The sequence below is a fragment of the Odocoileus virginianus genome, chromosome 2, assembly GCF_023699985.2.
Source record: "Odocoileus virginianus isolate 20LAN1187 ecotype Illinois chromosome 2, Ovbor_1.2, whole genome shotgun sequence".
Taxonomy (NCBI): Eukaryota; Metazoa; Chordata; class Mammalia; order Artiodactyla; family Cervidae; genus Odocoileus; species Odocoileus virginianus.
This window is the reverse complement of record NC_069675.1, coordinates 60789490-60816885: the sequence shown is the minus strand read 5'-3', so window position 1 is coordinate 60816885 and position 27396 is coordinate 60789490. Positions and strand designations below refer to the sequence as shown.

At 42.6% G+C, this 27396-nt stretch overlaps 1 long non-coding RNA gene across 1 annotated transcript in view; it reads right to left on the bottom strand.

Annotated features, from left to right (window-relative positions):
• Positions 1–24646, bottom strand: part of LOC110134005 (uncharacterized) — a 312186-nt gene extending 287540 nt beyond the window's left edge. The window contains exon 1 of the long non-coding RNA XR_011492748.1: positions 24584–24646. This is a non-coding gene — a long non-coding RNA (uncharacterized lncRNA). The remainder of the gene's footprint in view (positions 1–24583) is intronic.
• Positions 24647–27396: the final 2750 nt, after the last annotated feature.

Genomic DNA, 27396 nt, shown 5'->3' with positions numbered 1-27396 from the left:
GTCGCTCAGTTGTGTCTGACTCTTTGTGACCCCATGGACTGCAACATGCCAGGCCTCCTGCAATTATATCTCAATAAAACTGAATAGGGGGAAAAAAGACCTTATCTTTCAGAAAAAAAAAAGAAAAAGAAAAAAAAAAGAGTGGACTATAAATATAACAAAGAAGTCAAACAGATTTCCAACATTATGGGCAAAACCACTCTTTTTCAGAAGTGTATTTTCAAAAATATAATTCCGAAATTTGTTTTCATCTATTGGTAGAGCAGATGCTTCTTCACTCTGACATCAAGCTCCGGAGCACCCTCACTCCAGACTCTATCCCCAGTGTTCCCTCTCCTGCCTCAACTGTTCCTCTCTGGGGAACCTTCCACATGTGCCTCAATTTCTGCAAGAAGCCTGCTCACCTCCTTCAATCCCTACGATCTAGCCACAGTGTACAATAGAACTGGAATTCATTTATGAAATCCATATATGTTTCTGCCATTTTTGTCTTAATGTACATTTCACCAACCCCATCTCTTCCTTGGTGTGAGTTTTCTATTTCCTTCCAAGGTTCACAATGCATGCTAGAGGGCTTTGTAATTTTGCGGCTGTGAAATAAACTGTGTTGATTCCATGGAAATGCTCTCAGGCTCCAAACTTTCCTGTTCCTTGTGTGATGCCTTCTATTACTTCATCACACTCCAGGCGGGCTAGACCATCATCATTTGTGTGCTCTCTGTCCCTCAATCTCACTGGAAGACTTGAAGGGAAAGATAATCTTCAAGCACAGCACACAAAAATGTCAAAAATCATTGTATGTGTCAGGGTTCCGCCATGATATAATCAGTGGGTTTGATGCACAGTACTCAACAATCCAAGTAGATCATGCATTTGCAACTAGCTAACTTGTGGATATAAACAGACCAGACAACCTTCTTCTCCAGGGTTTTTGTACTGTCTCAAACGCTTTGAAGTTATCCTTCCCTGCCCCCGGCCCATGCTCCTCCCCTGGCGTGTCACTTCATCTCTCTAATAACAGTGGCACCTGTTCGAAATCAAATAGACTTAAATCTCAGTTCTTCCAGCAAATACTGGAAGAAGGATGTGCTTTAGTCCATTCAAGTCACTACAACAGAATACCAAAGACTCGGTGGTTTATAAACAAATTTATTTCTCACATTTCTGGAAGCTGGAAGTCTGAGAGATCAGAGTGCCAACATGGTCAGGTTCTGATGAGAGCCTTCCTTCCTGGTCCACAGACAGCTGTGTCCTCACACGGCGGAAAGAAAAAAAGGCAAGAGAGCTCTCCAGGGCATCTTTTGTAAGAGCACTAATCTCATTCATGAGGGCCCCACTCTCATGACCTGATCACCTCCCAAAAGCCCCATCTCCTAATACCATCAGATTGATGGGTTAGGATTTCAACATCTGAACTTTCAGAGGACACATTCAGTCCACAACAATCCTATAAAATCACCACTGTGTGACCCCTAGGAATGAAAGTATTCATGCATTGAGCATCATTGGCTGCTGCATCACAAAGAGAAAGAGAATCTTATAGTGGAAGAGTACAAGACCAGTTATGAAGTATTCTTACCAAAAATAAAATCAAATCTGAATTGCACCAATCCTGTGAATCCAACCCCAATTACAGAAAATACAGAGCAACATGTCAAACGAACAACGTGGAGATGCATCTAGCAAGATCCAGATTATGAAAGACTCCATGGTCAAATAACTTGATTTGTTCGAGAGATCAGTTGCAAAGAGAAAAAATGAGATGGAGGGAGAACTTAGATTTAAACAAGAATTAAAACATAACCAACTGCAATTTGTGGACTTTATTTGAATCTTCATTCAAATAAATTGTAAAAAAAAAAATCACACTGTTGAGATAATTGGAAAATTAAACACTACCTGAATATTTAATGATATTAAAGAAGGATTGTTAAATATTTTAGATACAATGGTATTATAATTAATTTCAAAAGAAAATGGAACTTACGTTGTAGAGATTCATACTAAGATATTTGTGGATGAAGTGATACGAATGGTGTAGAATTTATTTCAAAATAATTGATGGAGGTGAGTGGAAGATTAGCAAGAGGCTGTTTAGCTGGTTAGAGCTAAGCACGGGCACAGGGGGCATTTGTTACGCCATTCTGTCTACTTCTGGTCATGTTCAAAATTCTCCATAATGCAAATGATAAAATGGACACAAACAACGCCAGCTCTTGCCACCTACCAGCTGTGTAATATTGCCTAGTTCCTCAACCTCTCCGAGCCTCGGTTTCCTCAGCAAAATGACCTGCCTATTATTCTGAGAGTTAAGATGGGTAAAGCACAAGACATATGTCAGATCATTAAAATCTCTATTTTTCTTCAAGTATCTTTCAAATCTTTATCTCCAGTTCTAATTACTTATCTGCAACATGAGGCTCTTATTTCCAGAAACTAAGAGACTCTTTCCCAAAGCTGGCACTTTTAAGCAGAAGGACTGCCTGCCTACTCAAAAACCATCTGCATTTTCGTCTCTGCTTTCAGCCATAATTTTGTTTCCAATGCCTCCTGCTCCCCTGTCATTTTTGCTGGTGACTGTGGTTGATTCAAGAGTTTGCCTCCAACCCACTTCTGGCCACTGGGACATGAGAAGTCTGCTAAGGGTTTCTGGGATTGGATTCTTCTCCCTTTAAAAAAAAGATGCACAAGGAAGAAAGAATTCTTTCTTTGCCATAGTTACCTCTAAATGTGATGCTGTTAACAGTCATCCTGTAACCATGAGTAGAGACAGCTTAGGAGGAACTTGCTAAGGATGGCAGAGTAGTAAGGCATGAAGATTCTGGGTTCTCAGTGATGTCACTGAGTCACTGAGTTGGCCAGTCCTGGATTTCTTATCGTCCATCATAAACAAGCATCATTATTGGTCAAGCCACTCTAGAGTATGGTATTCTGTTACTTGAAACTGAAAGTGTCCTAAATGAAACAAGCTCAGCAGAATCACCTGCAGAAGGAGAGGCAGTTACAGGTCTGTCTCTCCCTCACCTTCCACATCTGCTATTTCTCCACTGAGGGCACACTCCCTCTTCCACACCCTAATTCCTTTCTCATATGCTACCATCCCCATTCCCACAGGTGTATGTCATGTCCCTTATGAGTACTGGGATTAAAAAAAAAAAAAAAAGGTGAGAATCAGCACAATGAGCTGAAGGTGGCCACAGATGTGTTTTGTTTCTCTTCTTACCCTCTCTTCCTAGGACAGTGCCTGGCAAAGTTAAGACAGATTTAAGTGTAGGGGGAAGAATAAATCCACAAATAAATGCCTTGCCATCTCAGAACTTTCAGAGTTAGACTCAACTTCCCCCAAATACTTCACAAACAACACACCTGTGCATCATCTCTTGCCTGGTCTACAATGGCTTCCAGTAGGACTCCGTGTCTCCAGACTCTCCAGCTCCAAAAACACAGATCGTTCTCTACCACTCTTAAAAATCTAGGAATTCACAATTAGCAACAGGATCAAGTCCAAATTCCTTTCATGGAACAAGATCCTTCTTCACTTAACCACAACCTAACGTTCCTGCTAAATTGCCTAATTCCCTCCTCTCTCCTCCCCCTTCAATCCATTCTAAGTTCCAGCCACACCAGTCCCGGGTAGAGTCATGAATCAGCCTCTTACTCACATTGTGTTTTTTCTTTCCACCCTACCTATCTAGCTTAACGAACTCCTGATCATCCCTTACTACTTCGCTCGGATATCAACTTGTCTCCATTTCCAGACATAGCTGGCCGCACCTCCTCAGTTTTCTCATAGTCCTATGACCACACCTCCACAGCAGCACCTGTCAAGTCACATTAGAATTATCTGTTTAAAAGTTCTACTAAACCAAAAAGTATTCCAGAGATGGAGCCGCATCCTTACTCCCTACAGTAACTGACACTGAATAAAAGGTGTTGAATTATGGAAAAGAAGGAAGGAAAGCACTGGCATTTTTCCACTTGCTAAGTCTAGAAAGCTGGAAGTCATGAATTCTCAGAGCAGAAAGGAATGTTACAGATCATCACAGAAAAGCCTTTACTTTAAAGATTTAAGTAAATTGACTCTTCTTTGATCCCCTTTACACAGTTTGTCACCAAATCCGTTTGTCATATCCTCCTTGAAAACACCCACCAGAGTCCCCCCACCTCTCCATCCTGCTGACCGCACCCAGTTCATTTCACTCATTTATGCTGGGATTTCTGAAAGGGCCCTCAAAAAGGGTCTCCTCTCCCTTCTCCCTTCTGAGCTATCTTGTGCACAACTGACCCAAGAAACTTTCTAAACTAGGTACTTTTAACATGTCACCCAACCGCCCCAAAGAAGTCTTTTCCATTTCCTAGTGGCCTTATTTTTCTAAGCCAAGCTCTCACTCCACCCCCACCAGCCTGGCCTTCTAGAGTTACCTGTGTCATCCTTTTAGTCCAACTCTTCCACACACTCCCATACCCACATGCCATACCACAAGTGTCTTGCAGTGTCAGAAAATATGGAAGCATTCACTTCTGCCTCTGGCTTAACTCTACTTAGGCCCCAAGACACTAGCTGGATGTCCTCCTGCTCACCTCTGCTCATTTTAAATCCAGTCCTCCTTCCAGGTCCCCCAGTATACCTTCCCTCCCTCCCTGCACAGATTAGACTAATTCTTCCCTTTCTATGAATTCCCATGGCCATAAAATTTACTGTTCTGTCTCCCACTTAGAACACAAGTGACTAAAGGGTGGGGAGTGTGTCTTGAACAGTCTTCCTCCCCCACCTTTGACTATCACTACCCTACCCTTCCTTTAAGACTCAATACAAATACCACCTGCCTATGAAACTAAAAAACCAATGTCTCTGAAATCCTACAGAACTTTGTCAATATCTTTCTTAAGGCATTTATTACCTTCTTTCTATTGATGGAGATGTTTGCTGCGTGTTTCAGTTTTCTGAACATAGGACAAACTCCTGGAAGGCAGGATTTGGTCTCCTCATCTCTGTATCACAGGCTTTCCTGGTGGCTCAGACAGTAAAGAATTTGCCTGCAATGCGGGAGACCTGGGTTCGATCCCTGAGTTGGGAAGACCCCCTGGATAAGGAAAAGGCTACCGACTGGAGAATTCCACGGACTGTACAGTCCATGGGGTCACAAAGAGTCAGATACGACTGAGGGACTTTCACTTTCACTTTCATCTCTGTATCCCATCATCCCAGGTGTCCTCAACACTCACTGGAGTGCTTTGTACAGAGTAAGTCCTTATTGTAAGATTCTTCCTTTGAGCACCTCTGTTTCTGTGTGGTTCTTAACACAGGTGCTGAAGGCAGAAACTGAGAAACACACTGTGTGTGTGTGTGTGTGTGTGTGTGTGGGCGAGCGCGCGCGTGTGTTTCGGGGCAGAGGGGTGAGAAAGAAATACAGGCACATTTCTGTGTCCAGGTACATGTGTGTCCCCCACATTGACATCCATGTGAAATCTTGTTTAAATTGTTCTCAGGAACAAACTTGAAGGGGGAAAAGGTTATAAAAGATAAGGCAGAGAGGTGGGTCCATTCCCACAAGGTTGGTCTTGGTGATCCCCAAGGAGATTACTGGTTTTGGCACTGGAAGCCCTACACCCAGCGAGACCCCTAGATCCTGGGAAACCTGGACAGTGGATTACCCTAGCCCCACTTTTAGCCCCAAATTTTAGCCATCTCCTAGTCCCCTTTTCCTAACTTTTTATGCCACTGTTCATTCACCAGCATAAGCATGGGGTAGATACATCAATTTATCATAGCCTAGGCCACACGAAACGCTGATAATGCTTTAAATTTTCCAACACTGAATTAAGCCCTGCTCTGCAAAGTGGGTGTTTTAGATCTTCAAAGAAATTATTTCAGCAGATTAAAAATACATTTGCTATGTGAGGTGCTTTAGTAAAACAGAAAGCAGGTGGGAAATACATCGAGATTATGTCAATACCCTGGAAATGTTATTGAACGGCAACTTATTTTCTCAATTCACCCTCAAATCACATACAAACAGTTGAGGTAAAGAATCTTCCAGAAAAATGTCAATATTCCATATTTGGTTCTGAGAGTTCCTTTTATTTATAAAATATTTTAAAATCCTTCCATCTTCTTGATACTGTCTTAGTTTGATGGTTTTAGAAGCCATATTCTGAACAGTGGTATTTTCAAGTCAAATTTTTATGCAGACAAAGCAATCTACAAATGTTCGGAAACAATGAGCTGTACATAGAGCTTCAAGCCTCCATGACAGTCTCCTTGCTGTTGGCTTGGTGTTTACAGCAATCTTCAGTGTGGGAATATGTTCTCCTACATTTCTATTAGTTCCCACAAGGGAATGACAAAGCCCTTTCAACACTTCTTAAAGCCCTCCTTTTAACCCTCCACCATGCCTAATGCCACAAAGCCAACATCTGAAATGATCAAGTATGCACTGGTGTGATACCTGAGGACCTATAAAATGTACTTAATTTGGTAAAACGTTCAGTTAATATTCTGGGAGTTTCTACAGGCTTCAGCATGCAAATTGTTCTAAGTGGACTCAAGTGACTGAATTTTTTGCTGGATTAACTGGAGGTTCAGACACCTTCTAAATCCACCATTGCAACACTCAAAATATGTGACTAACACTATCCATAACACTGATAGAATCAATTATTTTTAACAGGAAGAAAACCTTAAACTGTCCCTTCACATTGGCTGTGCCATCAGCTGAATATGGCACATAGCTTCTTGTAGAAATATGATTTGATATGAGAACATCTGTAACCGTCTGGAACATATTTTTCCCAGGACTTTACTTCGATCTCTCTACAGATATCAGATGTTCTCCACAGAATCTGTGACATGTCTTAGGATTCTTGAATAAACATCAGTTATGCCTCTGTCTTGAATAGTGTCAATCTGAATTGAAAATCTGCCAGCCTTCTTAACATCACCACCAGCAGACTTCTTAATGAATCTGTTGATACTGTGGATAGATTTCTATTAAAATCAGAGTTGTATAAGCTCATCTTCCATTTACTTTAGAAACTCACTTTAGTTTCCAAAATCCAAGCTGTGTTTGAGCAACAATCTGAGAAACACACACAAGGGTCCTATCTTACCACTTGTATTTGCTTGAGCATTTTTCGTCCTGTGATAATTGATAGGGTCCTTTACCAATGTCCTTAAGTCCATTAATTAAGCAAAATAAAAATACTTCAGCACAACTGGTTCTATCTTCATGTTCTTTTGATTATCAAATGATTTCTGGAGGTGTTATTAATAGCACTTATTAAATGGGAAGCTTCATCTCTTATACCAGTTCCTCTGACGTATAAATGTTCTATGAATTACATCTGAAGAACACAATGCAAAAAAAGAACCTACTTAATTAAGCTCAGTAAAGTTGTTTCAGATATGCACAGAGGTGTATATACAAAGACATTCTTCTAAAAGATATCTAGTAATTCCAAAAATTTGGAAAAACTTGCACTATAGGGAATAGTTAAATGATTTATTGTATATCCCTACAAAGAAATGTTATATTGTTATTAAAATTAATGTGGTAAAAATATTTTTACCTACATGGAAAAATAGTCCACCATTACAGTTAAGTAGAGGAAAAGAGAATTTAAAGCTAGTATTAGAGAAGTTGCTCAGTCATGTCTGACTCTTTGTGACCCCATGGACTGTAGCCTACCAGGCTCCTCCGTCCATGGAATTTTCCAGGCAAGAGTACTGGAGTGGGTTGCCATTTCCTTCTCCAGAGGATCTCCCCAAACCAGGGATCAAACTCAGGTCTCCTGCATTGGAGGCAGACGCTTTATCATCTGAGCCACCAGAGAAACCTAGTATTACAGTATAGTAAATTTCTGTTTATATGCTTTTTTCATTATATATAACCACATTGCATGGAAATAAGTCTGAAAAGATATACACTAACTAACACAAGCAGCCATCTCTGGATGGTGGAATTATGGGTAAATGTCAGGTTCCAGCTCTTCTTTCTACTGTGGCTACCACTAAGCCAAGCCCTATCAGGGCCCAGGGCAGAAAGAGAGAGAACCTGAGCTACATGCAAAGGACAAAAGGTGCTCATAGATTAACTGACTCCCAGAGGCAATAGCTTTGTTGGTAAAGAATCCGCCTGCAAAACAGGAGACCCTAGTTCGACCCCTGGGTAGGGAAGATCCACTGGAGAAGGGATAGGCTACCCACTCTAATATTCTTGGGCTTCCCTTGTGGCTCAGTTGGTAAAGAATCCGCCTGCAATGCAGGAGACCTGGGTTCGATCTCTGGGTTGGGAAGATCCCTGGAGAAGGGAATGGCTACCCACTCCAGTATTCTGGCCTGAAGAATTCCATGGACTGTATAGTCCATGGGGCCGCAAAGAGTTGGACACAACTGAGCGACTTTCACTTTCGGAGGCAGAAGGCTCTGGAGTGGGAGCTGAGAATGTACATTTCTAACTAGCTTCCAGGTAATGCGGAGGCTGCTGGTCCACTGAGCAGCAACTCCCTAGAATTTTCCTTCACCCCAGCTCTCATTAACCAGCTCCCTCATGCCTATACTGCCTTCTATTGTTAATTGTGTGTGTGTCTCGAGTCTTCCACTAGAATCGAGTAAAGGCTCGGGGTGGCCACAGCTCCTGGTCCAAGTCTAGTGTCTTCCAAACAGCAAGTACCCAATGCATGTTGTTGCAGAAATTAATGAGGAGAATTTCAGGCATGGTGGGAGGGTACTGAGAAAGATCTGTGACATTTACTACTGCTCATGTGGAACCATGGCATCATAAAAAGCCTCACCTACATATGGGCCAGAATCTCTGGGGGCAGGCCAAGGAATCTTCACACCACAAGCTCTCCAGGTGATTCATCTGCTCACTAAAGCTAGAGATTCTGCCCAAGAAACCAGAAGATAGGGAGGATTCTTCACTGAGATAATGAAAGCCCCTGAAAAAACTTGAGAATGTTTTCAGGGAACTTTATCACACTCTATCACACTTTAATCCGTCAACACTGGAGTATGACTTAGTGCCTCCAATTAGCACAGAAAAGAGAAAATAGACACAAAGTTGGTATGATGTGATAAAAGAAACTTTTCAAAGGTCCAGAGCAGCGCTGAGAATCAGCTTAAGGACTGGATGCCTGTTTCCAAGGGAAGTGGAGATGATGTATGTCACACTAGCCAGAGCGCCTCTTGCTTTCAGGCAGTACAATCCCTAAAACAAAGAGATTTTTTAAAAGAAAGAAAGACAAGAAAAATGTGTCTGTTCCTATTTCCCAAGAATCTTTATGCAAGCGCCACACTCAGAGGCCAAGAGCGCACTGGACTCGGAACATTTGGTGACTCGTTCCTTCCCACGTGCTACTGTTCCCAGCTGTATCTGCTGAGAACCAAAGTGTTGGGATCTTATAAAAGGCATTTTGAGAGGCCACAACACTTCCTCTTCTTACTTCAACATGAGGCCCTCAATTAAGCCGGAACTAATTCTTATGACAAGTTACAAACCGCAAGCCAAAATAATGAAAACATTGACACCACTCACACTAGCGGAAGACTTCAGGGAGCTCCCATGACAAAGCCCCTGTTATTCACCCAGCTCTCCCAACAGTTCCCAGTGCCGGGCATGGCAGCCTCCCTAAGCCCTGAAGAATGAGGCAGAAAGCAGAATTTCCACTGTGGCACTGATTCAAGCTTCCAGCAGATGGTTCTGCCGATTTGACCAACTTTTTCATAGAAATTTTCCTCTAAATCAGGATGAGGCAGAGGGAAGAACACTAGACTTGGGAGTCAAAAGTCCTGGATTCCATATCCCAATTTATCAAAAATGGACAGCTGGCACAGGTTCATTTATCTGAGCCCTGCAACATGTACACTTGTGTGCACGTGTGTGTGTATATGGGGTTTCGCTGGCAGCTCGGTGGTAAAGAATCCACCCGGAATGCAGGACATTCAGGAGACACAAGTTCAATCCCCGGGTTTGGTGGATCCCCTGGAGAAGGAAATGGCAACCCATTCCAGTATTCTTGCCTGGGAAATTAAATGGACAGAGAAGCCTGGTAGATTACAGTCCACAGGGTCAAAAAGAGTCAGACACAACTCAGTGACTGAGCATGCACACAGGAGTGTGTACATATAATAGTAAACTGGTAGCTTCATAACTGAGATCTGAACACATCCAGTGTGTGTCCCTCCAATTCTCTACGTGCAGGCCTTGGGTGCATGTAGGTGCTTCTTTGCTGGAAAAGGAATTCGGGAGTATGGGTTAGATAGAAGGAATGAGGGCAGTAGACGAGGATGATTCTACATCAGTCCTTCCACTCTTCCTGGGAGCAACCTGTCAATCTGGATGTGGCAGGGAGTGATCTACCAGCACAGTGAGGTCCTAGTGGCAGAATAAGTGAGGCCTGAGCTCAAATGAGACACCCTCAGGGGACCCCAAAAGCAACAAAACAATCTTTAGGAGAGTTCCAAGGTCCCATGGTTATGCCAAGGAGAGGCTGAATCCCTCCAGAATTGAGTTTTTCCAATTAAGAAGACATCCCTCCTTCTCACTGAGGGGTAAGGCCTGGGGACATGGAATGGGCACAAGAACACTCCTGCCAATGCCTCAGGGCCAATATCAGAATAGCTCACGTACAGAGCAGTGACTTGTAAACTACATCAGAGATCTAAAGACATGGGATGCTCCTTTTTCCTTTGTTTTCTCAGTATGAGGCCAACACCCAAGAGATGAGAGCTCAGGCACCAGTGGCAGTCTGAGCTCTCCGAGGGCCCAGGAGAGCTACATCGAAAAGCATCTTCAGGAAAACGGGTGAAGGCTCTCTTACTTTCCAGAGGGACCTCTGCAAACGGCAAATTCAATCAATTTACCTTTGATACCAGATCTCTTCCCAGCTTTAGTTTCTCTGTCTACATACGGGGTAAGGCCACTCAAATACTCTACGGACATTCAAATCAGCATGTTCAAAATTAAATTCATCTACTTCTATTCATAAATATTAAGCACCATTAAATATATACATCTGTACTTCCCCCAGACTCTAAGCTTCTTGAGAACCGTGATCAAATTTTATATATCTTTGTATCCTCAATGGAAAGACAGTAGAGTCTCAATAGTAATTCACTGCATTGAAATAAAGTGTTCAGCATTAGCTATGATAATGCTGGGTTTCCCAGATGGCTCAGTAGTAAAGGATCCGCCTGCAATGCAGAAGACATAGGAAATGTAGGTTCGAACCCTGGGTCAGGAAGATCCCCTGGAGGAGGAAATGGCAACCCACTCCAGTATTCTTGCCAGGGAAATCCCATGGACAGAAGAGTTTGGCAGGCTGCAGTCCATGGGGTCACAAGAATCAGACACGACTGAGCAACTGAGAATATGATAAGAGTAGCTGCTATAAGAAATACCAAAATCTCAGGGACTAATATAATACCATTTTATTTTGTGTGCGCTAAAGACCCAAAAATGGATGTTTCTAACTAGCAGATAGTTAGGAAGCCAGGGGATCTGGGATAATTCTGTTGAGACCCAGGATAATTCTATTATGTATCTCTGCCCTCCTCTAGTGCCTTAAAGTCTCTGCATTCAGCACGGGTGTGTGTGAGAGAGAGAGAGGGGGTGGAGGGAGACAGAGGTTAACTGATTGAAAAAGCCTCCATTTACCTGTATCATTGACATAATTTTTAACTATTAATAACATGTCTTTTCACTCTCAGAAGTGTCCAAGTTTGAAGGACAAATGATGTTGTTACTCTACTTATAAATCATCTCTTAGATAATCTATGAGCCCACCATAAAGTTGCTCAAGGTTTATATTTTTCACCATGGGCAACTAAGAACCAGTCTGAAGTAAACACTGTTAACAAAGAAAAAAGGTCAAGAGTGGCATATTCCATTGTACCGGATCATCATTTATTCTCCTGCAAAGTCAGATACATTCTTCAAACATTAAAGTTCACTTCAGAGAAATCATGGCCTTCTAGAAAATGCCTGCCCTGTGCTGTATCACAGCACCACCCTCAACCTGAAGAGTCTGACACTAAAAAGCCAAGTCTTCTGTTGTAGTCATTGCTGAACTGACTTTCCAGCAAAAGACTGACATCTTCAGAAAAGCCACTTCTCCCTTCCAAAAATAAACAAAAAATATCTATGATCTGATCATAAATCCTTTAGTTACAGTATTCATAACATGCCCAAGAAAGAAATTAAGAAACTTCTTCCCAATGGTGAATTGCCACCCAACTTTAAAAGTAAAAGCCTTTAATTCTGAAATTATAATTATACAGACATGGACCAGCCTAACATTTGTTTTTACTAACAGCCCTACTGCTGCTGCTGCTGCTACATAACACAATAAGCAAAGGTGTAAAGGGAATGTTTAAGACTTAAGGGCAAAAAGTTTTCAAGAACCCAAGAGAATTTCACAAGATAGGTTATAGAAATACATACCAAATACCAGAAAGGTAGAAGGAAATAACCTAAAAGTCTTCATTAGCCTCACTGGTGAAAACTTAGTTGGAACAACTTGAAATTACACAGGAACTCTTTGAGAAACACTCTGCAGTTCAACTTCACCGATTCAGACTTATTTGCCATGTCAATCAGTCAGGATGAAAGAGGCTTTGCCAAATGTACATGCTTTCCCCATCTAACACCTTCTCTGGTTGAGCCTCGTGACAATACTGCTAAGAGGAATATCTGATCAAATGCTTAAGCATTAACTATGTGAAAGGAAAGCCATTAAATGAATGAACCTTCTGTGAATTAAATTGATTTTCTAGAAAATGAAAACAAAATTGAATCCAAGAACAAACTATCTTAAAATCGCATTAGACAAGTGAAAACATAAAGTATTTTTTCACTGGGGCTATAAAAATTAAATTAGCTAAAAGAGGAAATAAATGCTTTTGTGTTCCAAGCAGTTCCATGTATTAGGACAATAGGTACCCATGAAAGAACCAAAACTCTAAAAAGAACTGTAATTGCTTCCAAGGATGATGCTTTGTGTAGACAAAGGAAAGTCAGCTTTTTCTCTAAGTAACTTTCCAGGAAAAGGAGAATCATATTCAGTGGCTGTTCACAATTGAAGAAGGGAAGGTTACAGAAAACCAGAAGTTCAGAGAAATCCACATTTGACTCCAAACTGGCCCCTTGCTGAGGACAAGGTGGGCATGCTGGCTCCCCCCACTTCATCCTCCCCCCGCCCCCCGCCATTCCATCCCTCCCAATCTTTCCAAGAGTTCAGCTACTGCAGTACATTTCTGCTTTTCATATACGGGCTGGCTCAAAATGCTGTTCTGGGCTCGGGAGGTATGCCATGAGGTCTACAAGAACATTTTTGTCATACCCAGATCCCTGTTTTATCAGCAGGTAAGTTCACCAGCTGCTATAATGAACAGGATCAGATTTCAGAAGTCAGACACAATTTCAAATGTCCAGGTCCCTCTTTTCCAAGTGATGGTTCAGGGATCTAGGCTCTTCCTATCCTCCGACTCTACTGTCTTTCAACCAACTGGATGGGAGCAGCGAGTTGGCTCATGGAAAATTGTGCAGAACTCATTTTCAAGATTCTTCTAGAGGCACAGGCAGCTGGGAAATGTTTTCTCCTCTGGAAAAAGAGGAAAACTGGACACTGGTGAATTCTACCAATTTCTACCACTCTGGGTCTACCCATTTGTTCAGAAATCACTTGTTAATCTCTTTTGCACATCAGATACTCTCTCAAGGACTAGGGTAAATGTTGAGCAATGTGCTGCACTTCAGTAATCACAGGCGTGCAGGAGAGAAAAATGGGCACATACATAATCACAAATTATAACGTGATAAATGCTATAACAGAGGCATGAGCAGAGGGCTGAGGAAACCCAGAAAAGAAGCAAATCAGGAAAGTTTCAGGAACATTTGAGTGGAGTCTTGAAAGAGGATGACAATGGCTAAAGTTCTTTAATCCTTTTCTACTCATTCAGTACCATTCCAGTGGTTTTCATGTATTAAGTCACCTAATCACCACTACTCTAAAGCTAGGTATTATTATTATACCAATAAACAAGAAGCTGAAGCACACAGAGGTTTAGTCACTTGCTCAGGATCTCACTGTTTACTAGTGAGAGAGGCAAGGTTTGGACCCAGGCATTCTATCTCCTGAAATGACTCTCAACCAGAAAAAGCCATAAGAGCAACAGAGAAGAAGGACAAGGCCCCCTCTACTGACAGGAGCCCTGTATCAGCTTTCTGTACAGTACAGCAGGTCTGGAGAACACACGCTGATGAGGACTCACTACCCCCTGCCCACTGGTGCCAGGCAGCTATGGGTGGCACAGAGAAACGGCCTGGAACCAGAAACACCAATCCAAGGCTAGGAGGATGTCAGGACATTAGGAAGACAGGTCAGATGGGAGAAGGAACCCAGACCTGAAGAGCAGACTGTCCTGCTAAGGCAGGGCCAGGAGCCAAGCAAGGTATCAGAAGAGGGCGAGTCATTTAATAAAAAGCTATTAAGAAGTTATTAGATTCAATACCTATCAATCCAAGTTGAAGCTGACCCACAGCCATAAAGCTGTTGGCAGGGGACAGTGCCCTCTCCCTGTGTGCAGGTGATCCCAGGGATGTGCAGGTTGTCATTGTTGCAAAGAAGAAAGTGGGATACCTTCCTGATTCCCTAGGAATTCTGCATCCCCTGCTGAGTATTCGTAACATCAGCCTCTGAACACTGCCTGGATTACACTCCAGCCATATGCCTGGCCTCCTGAATGTAGTAAAAGCAGGCAGGACTCACCCACACCCAGGCTTGGTATCCTTCCTAGACACACAGGCCTGCACTCCCTAGTTCCCCTGTAGTTACATGGGGCCACGTGATTAAGCAGAGCCACCGAAATGTGTGCAGAAGTGACCTGTTCCTTTTGGGACACCACATAAAGAACTGGTCTCTAGTCCTCTGCCTTGGCAATGCTGGAAGCCACCTGTTGAGATGGCAGCCTAACAAGATAGATGGGATCCTACCCAGAGCTTCCCCAAGCCCACACCAGACTTTATGAAAGCAAGAAATAAGCCTTACTTTTTTTGCCTTAATGCCCTGAGATTTCTGGGTTTAGTTATGAATGTCATATAACCTAGTTAGTATATATAATACATTATATTTCAAGCCTCTGTCCATCACTGGTATTGTTTCTTCTTCTATTCTGACCCCAAAACTCATGCCAACCTCACTTCAATAAAGCCAAGAGTAAATATGCTAAAGGGCTTCCCAGTCGGCACTAGTGGTAAAGAACCTGCCTGCCAACACAGGAGACCTAAGAGATGCGGGTTCAAGCCCTGGGTTGGGAACATTCTCTGGAGAAGGAAATGGCAACCTACTCCAGTATTCTTGCCTGGCGAATCCGTTGGACAGAGAAGCCTTGCGGGCTACAGTCCATAGGATCACAAAGAGTCAGACATGACAGAAGCAACTTAGCAAATACACTAAATCTAATCCAGTAGTATGCAAATGTGGTTACTTATTTAATCAGTTATTAATTTTCACATTTTCCAACAAAACTATAAATAAAACTCCTTGATCAACACTTGGTATGTCACTGCCTATGTCAGAATGGTCACAGAGTCTGAGCTATTTCCTAACACATCCTCCTGCTTTAAGTGGGAATCTAACAGGATGAACTTTCCAGTAATGAGGCTTGACAACCTTGCTACCGCCAGGAGAAGCAGCAGTCAGGGTGGGAGGAAGGCTGCTAACTTCCTTGCTGAAGTGTTGATTAGCCTTCCTGCAACAAGCCTACTAGTGGAGGAATTCCTATCTGTCCTCATCTGAACATCTGATTCATGAATGCTTCCTGGGCCTCTCTGCACCCACCACACACACACACACACACACACACACACACACGATATCAGCAAACTGCAACATCAACATTTCCAAAGGAAGCTGTATCAGTGCCAGTGACCCCCAAGTTATAAGAAAACAATATTCAAGAAGTATTAAGTATAAATTCAATCAGAATTAGAGAACATCTTTTGATAAATTCCAATCTGTTTACTTTACTTCCTTGAAGTGACATGTACACACATGAAGACTTCCAGCTTCAACATGGTGTCTATAACTTTCAGGAAAAAAATAGGGGAAAAAATTGTCTTTTAATCTCTAGTACCAGTTGGGCAGTCAGACCCCAGATGTAAGCAGACAGAACAATATGCTTCTCTATCTAGAGGTTACTTAGAGAAACACACAATGAACTGAGCTTGCAGCAGAACAAGTTCAGAGAAAACTGAGTTCAAAAACAAAAAAAAAAATGCACAAATTGTATAACTACCTAAAAAGCCATGAAGTTACTTAGGTAAATTTTTGAAAGACAAATATTATGTAAAATGATAAACTTTACTAATTTACATTTTCTCAAAATATTTGTATAACATTTCATTTTTCAGGCTATTAAGAAACTCCAAATACACATGATTAACATTATCCCAGTCAAATACCTTGAATTTCTCCCACTTTTCCTCATTCTGTTACCTCTCATTCCTTCTCCCCTACCTATTCCCAGAATTCCCTTCTCAGATTTTGATGATACAATCTGGAGGTATAGAACAGATTACCACATAATAACTATTGTATTATATATCTTCTAAGAATGGTTTTTTATATTTGCTTTCAGCTTGTAAATATAAATCCAATTCAGATTTTATATGCAATCCCTAATTATTATTTATAACTACCTAGGTATACAAACGGAGAAGGCAACGGCACCCCACTCCAGTACTCTTGCCTGGAAAACCCCATGGATGAAGGAGCCTGGCAGGTTGCAGTCCATGGGGTCGCTAAGAGTCGGGCACGACTGAGCAACTTCACTTTCACTTTTCACTTTCATGCATTGGAGAAGGAAATGGCAACCCACCCCAGTGTTCTTGCCTGGAGAATCCCAGGGACGGTGGAGCCTGGTGGGCTGCCGTCTATGGGGTCACACAGAGTCGGACACAACTGAAGTGACTTCGCAGCAGCAGCAGCAGGTACACAAACAGATGCAGATGTACACTCACTGGTTTAAATGTTTGCCCCAGCCTTTTTCATACTCTGGTTTTCCTTTTTTGATCATTCACTGCACCATCAACCATCTCTTGGTCTCCTGGAACTTATCCTCATGCATTCTTTTCAAAACAGACAGGTAAAACCTTACCCAAGAGAATCACTAACACAGATAATTCTGAAGCTTTGCCTGTCAGAGAATATAATTGTTTTCACACATGAAAGACAAGCTGGCTGGGTATAAAATTCTTGAATATAGTCTTTCACAAGCAAAACTCTATAGATATCTCTTTGGTATGGCTATCACAGAATGATATGATTCTGGATGATGTTATCTTTCTTCTTTTAGTATTTTGGTATTATCTATTTGCTTCTCACTGAACACATGTCATTGTAAAAAGAAAATAAATAATAAAAATGAAGTCATAGATTTGTGATGCATGCTGATTTCTACATTCTGCTGGACGTTGAAAGGCATGCCAATAATTGCTATCATTAAGACGAGAACCAAACAATAAGTCACATAAAGATACTGATGATAAAAATGAATACAAAAATTGCTGCACAGTAATTTTATAATTTACAAAATAATAACATTGGGATTTAATGTCATTTCTATAGAAGGAGAAAAGTAGTGCATCTGGAACATATAATGAGAAGAAAATATCAGACATTCTCAAAACTCTCCAGATCTTCCTCAGGCAGGACTCTGAAATCTGAAAGCCACAGCCTTACAATTGAGCTCTAGCTCAAGCCTCCGTTAGGCTCCCAGCATGCCACCTTTTCATTCAGAACATCTCCCCACCCCCTGAAAAACAGACATGTGAGACATATCAAAGCTGATTATACTTTGGAGGAGGTCAGATGGAGAAGGACCATAGCAGAGTTGTTAAAAACACAAGATATAGGTTCAGACCACCTGGGTTCAAGCCTGACTCTAGCACATACCCCACACCTGTGTGTGACCGTGAGCAAGTCAACTTCCATCTGCACTTGTTTCCTCATCTGCAAAATTAAGAACAGTATCTCCCGTATAGTATTGCTGTAAGAACTGAGTTATCAACAACCTCAGATATGCAGATGATACTGCTCTAATGGCAAAAAATGAAGAGAAACTAAAAAGTCTCCTGATGAGCATGAAAGAGAAGACTGAAAAAGCTTGGCTTAAAACTCAACATTCAAAAAACTAAGATTATGGCATCTGCATGGCCAGTACATGGAGAAAAAGTTGAAAGAGTGGCAGATTTTATTTTCTTGGGCTCAAAAATCACTGTGGATGGTGACTGCAGTCATGAATTAAAAGAAGTTTGCTCCTTGAAAGAAAAGCTATGACAAACCTAGATAGCATATTAAAAAGCAGAGATATCACTTTGCCAACAAAGGTCCATATAGTCAAAGCTATGCTTTTTCCAGTAGTCATGTATGACTTGGACCATAAACAAGGCTAAGCATTGAAGAATTGATGCTTTCGAATTGTGGTGCTGGAGAAGACTCTTGAGAGTCCCTTCGACAGTAAGGAGATCCAACCAGTCAATTCCAAAGGAAATCAACCCTGAATATTCACTGGAAGGACTGATGCTGAAACTGAAGCTCCAATTCTTTGGCCACCTGATGCCAAGAGCTGACTCACTGGAAAAGACCCTGATGATGGGAAAGACTGAGGGAAGAAGGAGAAGAGGGCAACAGAAGATGAGACGGTTGGATGGCATCACTGACTCAATGAACATGAGTTTGAGCAAACCCCAGGAAATAGTGAAGGACAGGGAAGCCTGGTATGCTGCAGTTCATAGGGTCGCAGAGTCAGACACAACTTAGCAAATGAACAACAACAAAACACAGTACCTGGCATGCAGGAAGTGTGAACCAAGTGTCTGTTATGAACAAATGAGTCACACAAAATAAGAGTAATAGGTTGACCTCCATTATCTGATATGTCCCCCAACAACATTTATGACCATCGAGGTGAGCCCAGGAGGCAGTCTTACTGCCATCTCAAACAAAACCAGTCAGACAAGCTGAAGAAAAATGATGGAACTGGTTCAAGTCATGGGACATGGGACTTACTGGTGCCAGAACTAGAGCAAGTTCTTTTGGTCCACTGTGCTCTGCCCTACACTCACCTTCAAGCCACCCTGTCATTGAGTCTGGTCATTCAGAGACAGCACCACTCCAGATCTTGTTACCCAAACACTAGGTGACACTGTCTTTAGTTTGCAAAGTAATTAGAGAGTCAGTAGTCAGTTCAGTCATTCAGTCGTGTCCGACTCTTTTTGACCCCATGACCTGGGGCATGCCAGGCTTCCCTGTTCATCATGAACTCAAGGAGCTTGCTCAAACTGATGTCCATAGAGTCCCTAGTAGCTCAGCTGGTAATTAGAGAAATGGTCCTTAAAACATCCCCCTACAAAATGAGGGAATCCTACTTCAGTTCTGTTAGTTTTGTTTTGCTTTGTTTTTAAAGACTGTCAGAGGGCAGGGAATGTTTTATTTGTTGTTCTACCTAGGGATTGTAGGTTTCTCAACTTCCTTTCAAGAGGAAGCTGGTTCAAACCTACAACTAGGAACCCTACATGAAGACTCAACACTGCTATTTAAAGCAATTAAAATGAAGGAAGTCTTTCATTTCACTCAGCACCTTGCTGGAGAGCTAGTCTCTCAGTCTTATGTTCTCACAATTAATTTGTTGGTATAATGAATCTAAATGAAGAGGAGGAATTTACTCTCATGCCTACAAATCCATATTAGAAAAATCTATGAGGGTCAATACCCTGGAGTATCCCCCCAAAAGCCTCTAAACGGGGAGTTCAGTTCAGTTCAGTCGCTCAGTCATGTCCAACTCTCTGCGACCCAATGAATCTACAGCACGCCAGGCTTCCCTGTCCATCACCAACTCCCGGAGTTTACTCAAACTCATGCCCATCGAGTCAGTGATGCCATCTAGCCATCTCATCCTCTGTAACCCCCTTCTCCTCCTGCCCCCAATCCCTCCCAGCATGAGGGTCTTTTCCCACGAGTCAACTCTTCACATGAGGTGGCCAAAGTACTGGAATTTCAGCTTCAGCATCAGTCCTTCCAATGAACACCCACGACTGATCTCCTTTAGAATGGACTGGTTGGATCTCCTTGCAGTCCAAGGGACTCTCAAGAGTCTTCTTCAACATCACAGTTCAAAAGCATCAATTTTTTGGCACTCAGCTTTCTTCACAGTCCAACTCTCACATCCATACATGACCACTGGAAAAACCATAGCCTTGACCAGATGGACCTTTGTTGGCAAAGTAATGTCTCTGCTTTTTAATATGCTATCTAGGTTGGTCATCACTTTCCTTCCAAGGAGTAAGCGTCTTTTAATTTCATGGCTGCAGTCACCATCCACAGTGATTTTGGAGCCCAAAAAAATAAAGTCTGACACTGTTTCCATTGTCTCCCCATCTATTTCCCATGAGGTGATGGGACCAGATGCCATGATCTTAGTTTTCTGTTAATGTTAAGCCTTAAGCCAACTTTTTCACTCTCCTCTTTAACTTTCATCAAGAGGCTTTTTAGTTCCTCTTCACTTTCTGCCATAAGGGTGGTGTCATCTGCATATCTGAGGTTATTGATATTTCTCCTGGAAATCTTGATTCCAGCTTGTGCTTCTTCCAGCCCAGCGTTTCTCATGATGTACTCTGCATATAAGTTAAATAAGCAGGGTGACAATATACAGCCTTGACGTACTCCTTTTCCTATTTGGAACCAGTCTGTTGTTCCATGTCCAGTTTTAACTGTTGCTTCCTGACCTGCATACAGGTTAAGAGCACAGGCTACAGAGGCTCCTCCATCTGCCATCCAGGTGAGCCTACTCATGGCTTAACCTCTTCAAGCAAAGTAGTCTCATCTGTACAACAGAGAGGTAGTAGCACCTACCTCATAATGTTGTTGTGAGGATTAAGTGAGAAATAAGTCTAATTCACCTAGCACAGTGCCCAACATGTTTCTTATGGTCTTCATTATCACAGCAAAACAAGAATAAAAACCCCTGTACTCAAGTATGTGGTCTCCATCAGTGCTGCCATTTCCAGCTGTCTACAAAGCAATTCAGCCAGTCCTGATACACTTCATCTGTTCACCTGGAGAAATGTCCACGCCATAATATACAATAAGCTATTCTAATATACAATAGGCTATTTGATGTTCCCAGGACGAGCTCCTGTTTCATTGTTTTGCATAGCCCCTAAAACTTTGACATGGCAGCCCTGAATCTTTCCTCTATGATGAAACTTTTTTATAGTTCTGGTGTCTGGTTGACTTTTGACTTGCTTAGTCATAGAGTCTAAGTTTATTTACTTCCATGGGTCACTGAGGATGTAACTGGAAAAATAGCTGTGGTGATGGCTTGCTGACTTTTAGGCTAAATTCAGATAGAAGATACCTAAAAATCTCCATTTGGTTCCAGGGAATCTAGGATCCCCCAGAACTCCAGAAAGAAGACAGACACCAGATCACCCCCAAAAGCAGTGATAGCCCCTTCTATCCTGGGTGTGGGAAGCTCCCAAGACAGTCAAGAAGGAAATATCTCACTTGGCCCAGCAGGAACTGGCTAGTCTTGACCTCCAGAGGGAAAAACAGCAGGAAAGACAGGCGAGTTTGTGTGCTTGGTCCTGGCTGGCCATGAGCACCAGATCTCTAGGAATCCCCTGTTCTGAGTGCATCTCACAGCCTCAGAAATCCACCCCAGGTGCACACCACTAGAGCTGGCAGCCAGGTGGTCTTTACCTCTCTGGACTTTTAGGGAGAAGCCAAAAAGCTGCCAGTGGCATCTGTTTGTTCTCCCATCTGACAACTCCTCCCCCTGCTCTCCTCTCAGAGCTGGGTTTATTCTCAGCAAGGAACTGATGACTGCAATGAGAGAGCTCACAGCCAACCAACAAATCAAGTTCAGAGGTTCACACTTCAATTCCTCTTGCCCTGTGACCGTGGCAATCTGGGGAACCCTCTAGTCAGCCCACTTTTCTCTCGTGCCTGCACCTCTGCTCATATGCTCCCTTGTCCTCCACCCCCCAACCTCAACTCCTTCCTTCTCTCCCTTTCTAAACAGATCCTGGAAGCAAGACAAAAAACAGCAATCCAAAAAACAGAAATACAACGTTAATCACACACTCACAGACACTTCATGACAATTTTGTAAGACAATACTTTAAATGTGAGCTCCTTGGCAGCAAGACACATCCACTGTAAAGAATCTAATCCAAAGACCCAGAACAAATGTATAAGATTGAAAAGTTCATACTGTTTCTTATGAAAAGCAAGATTAGAAAGAGCCTGAGTCACATGCTCCTCTGTTTGACTTGCCTCAGAAGAACTGACAACCTGAGGCTGTTTCCTGGTAGCTAGTACATCAGGCCAGTGATAGTTTCTCTCTCTGTTTTGTATCTTTTGTCAGTGAGATAAAGATCAGCATCAGTGACTCCCATTCAGAAGCCCATCCAGGACCCACCATAAGCAGAGAATCCTCTTTTCCACAAATTTTGTACTATCCAATCACAGAACAAAGCCCAGGGTTCTCATCCTCACTTTGGTTCAGTGGGGCAAGGACTCTGCCCACTGCTTACCCACTGTCTGATTTCTCACCGAAGGAGCATTTGCAAGTTGAAAGATTTATACTCTGTGAAATATTTAACTTGTCATCAGCCGTGGGCTCCAGGCTCCGGGCTGTGCTGGTCAGTTCCAGGAAGGTTCCCTGAGCCTCCCTCATAGGCATGGCCACACTGCTCCCAAGTGGCTCCTGTGGAAAAGCAGGAAGCCAGAGCCGGCTGGGGCTGGATGGCTTTTGAGGCCCACAAGGGCCTGCCTCCTGCTAGGAGCCCCCCTCTGTCAACCCAGCCCTAGACCCTCCTAGCACCCCTCACTGTGGAGAATTCAGCAGCTCCAGAAAGGCCCTCTGTCGTGGCACAGGTAGCATTCCGTGTCTTTAATAAGCCTAAAAAGCTACCTGGCTGCTCTAACAAAGGAAAGTCCAGAATTCAACCTCAACACCAACACAGAGGAGTCTGATAAGATACAAGTGGAAGGAGGACTTCGCTTACTTTAAAAAAAAAAAAAAAAGAAAAGGTGGGGGGACAGGAAGGAGGAAAAGGAAAGAGAGGCAAAAGTAACTAGAGACTAAAAACATGTATTAGCACCTAGTGCATAGGGTTGTTTACACCCCAGAGGCAGCTCCTTACTTCTTACGAATCTGCTTAGGGTAGTTTATGAAGGTAAATCAGTCTTAATAAGTAAAATCTCTTTCAAGCTCATCCTTTTCTCAACAATTAAAAATACAATCTATCTTTATAACTAGTTTCCCCATAATGTTGATTGTTACTGCTCCCCCCAAAGGGGATGGACCCTTGTTTCCAGTCCTGTGATCAGCTATGCTCAAAGTTTAGAACAATATCATTAACTCTCAGTTGACAGGGGAAGCTTGGTAAGAGAGCAAAAACAAGACACCTCCCCCCCCAAAAAAAAAATCCTCATGGATACCAGGCAGCCCTTCTGATTCCTGAATCACCTGGGGAAATCTTTTTTTTCCAGGAGGGTGGGGATTTACAATGCTGGATTAGTCAATCAACTATACATATGTCTTTTTTTGGATTTCCTTCCCATTGAGGTCTCCACAGAGCATTGAGTAGAATTCCCTGGGCTATACAGTAGGGTCTCATTAGTTATCTATTTTATACATAGTATCAATAGGGTATATATGTCAACCCCAATCTCTCAATTCATCCCATCCCCACTTTCCACCCTCCGAATCTATATCTTTGTTCTCTTTGTCTGTGTCTCTATTTCTGCTTCATTTAAGATCATCTGTACCAATTATTTCAGATTCTACATATATGCATTAATATATTGGATTTGTTTTTCTCTTTCTGATTTAACTTCCCTCTGTATAACACTATCACCTGGGGCACACTTAATTCTTCCAAAGCCTAGGCCCAACTCCAGAGTAACTCAGTCAGAACCTCTGCAGGGGACTTTCCCTGGCGGTTCAGACTTCCCTGATGGTTCTGCTTCCAGTGGAGGGAACAGAGGGGGTTCCATCCCTGGTGGGGCAAGCAAGACCCCACATACCACGTGGTGGATCCAAAAGATAAAATTAAAAAAAAAAAACCCACCACTCTGCAGGTGCACAAGAGACAGGCATCAGTGTCTTTCTGCAGCTTTGCAGACAAAGCTGAGGACCACTCTCCTAGACCTAGAGTCTTCATCCTAACCACAGAGAAGAATCTCTGACAGAAACTCAGTCATCCTTTCCTCCCACCCCGCCACCCCAAATGGACCCAATCGCAGTCTCTGTGGATGGCGCCCCAGGGTTTTGTTTAAACGCTCGCAAGCGATTCTAAAGTTATATTTGATTAAAAGGTTTCATTTTGATTACAAAAACGCGTTCACAGAAAAGGCAGAGAATAAAGACGTAAAAAGAAACACACCTTACACACGAATAATCCCAAATCCAACCTTTCAAAAATAATCACAGTTAATTATTTAGCTGAGGGAAAGATTGGGTGGGAGGGGAAAGCGATTGAGGGAATATGCGGATAAAGGGAGATGTACTCACAGGTCCCGAAATTGAAGACCGTGTCCGCTCCCTAAACGCTCTCCATGCGGTTCTGGAGCTAAGACACTGTGCGCCTCGGCATCCCGCAGCCGCTCCTGCACGCTGGAGCGCAGTCACGTGCATGACCACGCACACAGTCACGTTCAGTCACGTGCCCAGAGGCACGCATAGTCACGCTTGCAGGCACGTGCACACACCACCCTGCATTGACGGAGGCCTGGGGAGACGGCATCACCCTTCTCATCACCACGAAGCCGCTGTGTAATTTCATCTTGTGGGTGCCTAAGTTAGAAACATTTTCCTTACCAAACCAGATTTATGGAGTGACAATTACCTCATTTGGCCATTTTTAAAATTAATCATGGATTTATGTAACTCCTAATCAAAGCTGCTTTTCAGAACAAAGCAACCCAGGCCCAGTACCAAGTTGTTGTTACGCATTCCTACAGGGGAAAAAAAGAAAAAAAGAAAGATGTTTATTGAGCCTAAGCAATTTATCTTAGGTTTTAATGTAAGAAGTTTGAAATACTAAAATACAGGAAACCTGTCACCACCATTGAGAGCCTGGGGATATTTGAGAAGGAAACGGAAACAAGATGAATAACAAATTTCCCTAGGGCAGTAGGTTGAAAGGGAGGGGGAGGCATAAGGGCAGGGTTCCACTGTAAAGCTGCAATTGTTAGGAATTTGATTCTGCCAGTAATTATGCATGAATCCTTGTGCAAATCAAAATATCATCTCTTATCTTCCCATTTGTAAAATGAGAGGGATCAAGTTTAAGGCAGGGTTTCCCTGATAGCTCGGCTGGTAAAGAATCCACCTGCAATGCAGGAGACCCCTGTTAGATTCCTATGTCGGGAAGATCCACTGGAGAAGGGATAGGCTACCCACTCCAATATTGTTGGGCTTTCCCTGTGGCTCAGATGGTAAAGAATCCGCCTGCAATGCAGACCTGGGTTTGATCCTGGGTTGGGAAGATCCCCTGGAGAAGAGAAAGGCTACCCACTCCAGTATTCTGGCCTGGAGAATTCCATGGACTGTACAGTCCATGGGGTCGCAAAGAGTCCGAGACTTTCAGTTTCTCAGTGTTGACACTATTAACGTCTTGGGCAGGATACTCCTCTGTTGGTGCTGGGGAGAGGCGCGTCCTGTGCTTTGTAAGATGTTTAGCCCTGGCTCTGGCCCCTATCCCCTAGATGCCAATAGTACACACTCCCTCCTGCCCAAGTTGTGACAGTCGAAAATGTCTCCAGAGATTGCAAGATATCCCATGAGGGACAAAATCAACCATGGTTGACAACCACTGGTCTAGGGTAATTCTGAAAGTCTCTTTACTTTCAAAAATTCATAAAGTATGTGGAAAAACAGATTTGATATATCAGGGAATGCGCTTGTAAAAAGCTGAAGATGAGAACATGTAGACTTATCTGTAAAGCAGAGGTTTTCAAGCTTTGCTGAACATTAGAATCACCCGAGGAGCTTTTCAAATTTCCAGTCTTCCAGTTTCCCAAAGTCAAACCTATGGCCGATTCAATCAGAACTCTGGGGGTTGAACAGCATTCAGATGTTGTCAGTGGGTGGTAGTTTGAGGATCAGTGGAGGAGTGACAGAAATAACAATGTCTATTTATCATTTCTCATGATTATGATAAAACTTTATTTCTCAGCAAGAAAATCAAAACCCCAGTCTAGTCTGGCATTTTGCAAAGCACTGGGAAACATCATCTTAAATCAGGCCAATCTCAAGTTTTCACTTTCAAGGAAATCTATACCCACTTCCTGGATAAATACTTGGGCAACCAGAGACTCAAAGCCAAAAATCTCAGTGTCTGTGAAAAAGGTGCAGCCATTCATCCTAGGAATCTTCCTGTCCCTGCATCAGGGACCTGAGACTAGGCTGACCGTTCTGTCAAAACCATGAAGGTCAATTGCATTAACCCTGTTCATCAGAGATTACCTGTTTCAGCTAATCAAGTAAATGACAGTCTCATCAAAAGAAAATGTGTGCACTCCCTAGAAGAGGAAGATACACCCTGTACTCATCTCCGTGTGAAATCAGTTTGTATGGCAGGGATTGAAAGAAACCTAGAGATGCAACCAATGAGGCAAAGCCACTGCTAACTGGATTGAAGATGAAATGTGACATAGGCAGTTCGAAGGGACCACTGTAAAGCGACTAAAGACTCCTCAACCACTTCCTGGGGATTCTGTGCTGATTAACTTGGTACACTCCAAAGTGCTCACCATTACCTAAGAAGAAAGGGAAAGGATGCAATCCTATTTACTGTAATTTTTGTTATGTTGTTACCAAAAAACAACAAAAATTTATTAAACACTTGCTCTGTGCTGAACACTGTGCTAAGCATTTCATATATGTTATTTCACTTAATCCTCATAACAACCTAATTAGATTGATATTATAATTAATAATTATTATTATCCCTAGGATAACTGAGGAAGCTGAGGCTTAGAGAGCCCCCACCAGTCACGAGAGTGGAAATTAAAACCTAGGCAGTCTGACTACAGAGACTAAATTCTTGAGCATCATGTAATATGGCTTCATGAGTCTTTATTCATTGGTGAAATCATGAATCTAATGTTTTGCATAGCAGTCTTTCAATCACGGATTTCAAAATACTTTCACAGCATACAGTAGGTGGGCTTATGCCTAGATATGATCCCAATGGATAAATGGTATACCCATGTTCTCCACGAAGAAGGCAATGACAACCCACTCCAGCACTTTTGCCTGGAAAATCTCATGATGGAGGAGCCTGGTAGGCTGCGGTCCATGGGGTAGCGAAGAGTTGGACA